The 2,979-nt window shown below is 39.8% G+C and overlaps 1 non-coding gene across 1 annotated transcript; it reads left to right on the plus strand.

Moving 5' to 3' along the window:
• Positions 1 to 690: 690 nt before the first annotated feature.
• trnal-uaa (transfer RNA leucine (anticodon UAA)) lies at positions 691 to 773 on the plus strand. Its single transcript has one exon. It is a non-coding gene; the product is annotated as a tRNA-Leu (tRNA).
• The last annotated feature ends 2,206 nt before the right edge of the window (positions 774 to 2,979 follow it).

A 2,979-nucleotide genomic window follows, 5' to 3' on the forward strand; every position in this document is an offset into this window, starting at 1 on the left:
CAAGAAAAAGAGATTCAGAATGAAAAGCTGTGTCAGTGTTCTGTGTAAAAAATCGGTTTGAACATCATGGGAGCTGTTTTTAATAAGCTGCTGAGTAAAGAATATTTTAATCTTCCTGCTGTCAGTAGTATTGTCAATATAGTTGACCCTTAACTGAATTAAAACAGGGCGTAAAGGAAGGGTTTCAGAAATCAAACAAAGCTTTATTTCTGTGCTTACAGTCTGGGTAATTGGAGACTGCACTGTTCTGCTTCCTATGGTCATATACAGGTTTTTCGCACGAAGCCATATTGAACAGTGTTTCTCACGTTGTGAACGTCTGTACACAGCGGTCCTCCGGGTTCCAGTAAGTGCGTAATTATGCATTGATGAAAAACCGGAGGTTTAAAAAAAGATAATTAGCCCACTGATAGTTTGATGTAGAGGCTTTGGAAATATCCACAAGTCTTGGTCTTTAAAATGCATTTGGTTTGACGGCGTTCTGTGCTTCCATTGGGAAGATATGGACAAAAGAATATTCGTGCTCGGTCAAAAAAATGTCATAAAAACGAAAAAGTAAAGAAAGCATTCACAATGTATTTTATACACAAAGGAAGTATTCTCGCAACTCTAAGAGGTTTTGTGGTTTTATATTTTTTAATTGTTGAATCATATTTAAATGCTAAACAACTGAAGAGCATATCGTTGTAGACCAGGATGGTCGAGTGGTTAAGGCGTTGGACTTAAGATCCAATGGACAAATGTCCACGTGGGTTCAATCCCCACTCCTGGTAGTGTTATAATAAGTTTTAAGTGACAGAACACTTTGATGATTTACTCTCTATTTAAATATGAATTTGCTAAATTTCAGTTCAGTTCTCTTCACTCCCACTCCCTGGCATAACTGAGCTCTCACTATCGCATACTGAAGGCTTTACATGCATTAGCTGTGATACAGCTCCCAATAAAGACGGAATCAAACAGTTTGTTCTATTTCTCATGGTGATCCTCTTCTTGATCCAAATGAAATGGATCATTTAATATGATGCCTCGAGAAAAAAAAAGGAGTGAATTTCCGCCTGTAATGATTGATGCCCCATCAAACATTTTGTAACATCCCTGGAAGATTATACAGTAGAATCCTGGTTTGTGGCTTAAATTCAAGGTAAACAAGTCTAAGGAAACGAGTTGGAAACTTGATGTCGAACTGGAATTTAAGTACCCGGAATGTTTCACTACATTGGGCAATATGTGCCAGAGAGGAGTGCTTTAAACCCCTTCGATAGCTCAGTTGGTAGTGCGGCTGACTGTATTAGAAACAGTTAGGAATCCTTAAGTCGCTGTTTCGACCCCAGCTCGAAGGAAGGTGCTTTTGTGAACTTTAATCAAATAGTTAAAATAGCGACTCTTTTTCACTCAGACGTTGATCAAAAGCTCAATAAACGATGAAGCAGAGGCTCTTGTTCCGAATTCAGCTAACATCTGGTTGTCTTGTTTTGGCCAAGATCTGATCTTTGAATTAAGGGACTACGCTGTCTGATTTGTAATTCAAAAGTAGATACAAATGTCACTGTTTTCAAAGGATAGGTACTTAATTGGCTTTATGATTTGGTATTGATTTTGTATCATTATATTATTACGTTTGTGCTTTCTGTGTTTTTTATCGTATTGTGAACTTATTTTTTGCGATCCAAAGAGCCTCAGACGCACAGTCTAACAGTAACAAAACCAGAATGGATTCTGCTGGGAGCCGGACTGAGCTCATTCTCACTCCCTGTGCTGAAAACAGAATTATCTCTTCCCCAAACATCGTCTACAGCTGCTAGATATTGCTCTGCGTCCTACTGCTCCAGCAATTCCTTTGACCAAAGACAGATCACTAGTGCGCTTTTAAACTTCTTGCCACTACAGGCTCTTTGATGACTCATGCTGACTGTCCTGTGAATCCAAAAGAAAATGTTAAAGCTGATACATTTTCGATTGTAATTTGCATCTAACTACAACGTCCCTGGAAAAGAGATTTTATTCGTTGCGTGCAATCACTATCTTTTACTTTACGTATGGTAGTGGAAATAGTTTTAAAAATGTTTTCTAAAGAAGATTGTATTGCCAGGACCTGCCTTTAGCACTCAGTAGCGATTACGCTGTTGATATAGATGGAGAAGAAATGTAAGATGAATTGATGATCTAAGCTAAAATATCCCTAACACGCCTCCTGTAACAGTGTTTGTATTCATAGCAAGTAATATTTTTTTTCAAACCCGAACGTTGCTTTTGCATTAAGTGTTATGTAACCATTAGCGGTTTTGGTAGCTTCTGAAGAGCGCACTTTTCCAAACTGAAGCCTATAAGAACATTATTCAAGATGCACCATGGCCCAGAACGTGCATCGGGACAAGGATTAACATCAATTGAAAGTACTACCAAATAAAAGACTTGACGGAAAAATTGAAAGAGTAGGCAAGTATTAAAAAAACACCATAACTTCTCGGCTTCCAATCTCTTTCCAGGTTCAGGCTTTGTAAAATGACATGATTAGTGGAGTCATGCCGCGGTTGTGAGTTCAAGCCTCACCTGGAGCAGCCCGGTTTTCTGTCTTGACAGGTAAACAGTGTTTTGTGTTATTTGCTAAATGGAGAGAGGATTCTGTGTTAATTGTGCTCCTCCTGGGAGAGGTCAAGATGAGAAGTTCACGAGGCTGGTGGTAAGTATCCTGTCCAGGAATATCGGGGCTGTAGGGGGTGAGATCTATAGATGTAGTAAACACATCAGTGGAGACGGTGTGTCTGCTCTCTGTGAGAGAGCCGGGCGGAAAGAATAATCTGTGGTTGGGGAAGAAGAGACCCTCGTTGGAAGAGCGGCGCTCCACACAGGAGAGAATGAAAAAAAATATTTTTCAGGGACACTGATTGTTCTCTTTGGGGGAATTAAAAGGACGGGTGGTGAGCGACCTTGTGGCGCAACAGAAGCGCATCTGACTCCAGATCAGAAGGTTGCATG

Source organism: Lepisosteus oculatus, chromosome 14 (assembly GCF_040954835.1).
Source record: "Lepisosteus oculatus isolate fLepOcu1 chromosome 14, fLepOcu1.hap2, whole genome shotgun sequence".
Taxonomy (NCBI): Eukaryota; Metazoa; Chordata; class Actinopteri; order Semionotiformes; family Lepisosteidae; genus Lepisosteus; species Lepisosteus oculatus.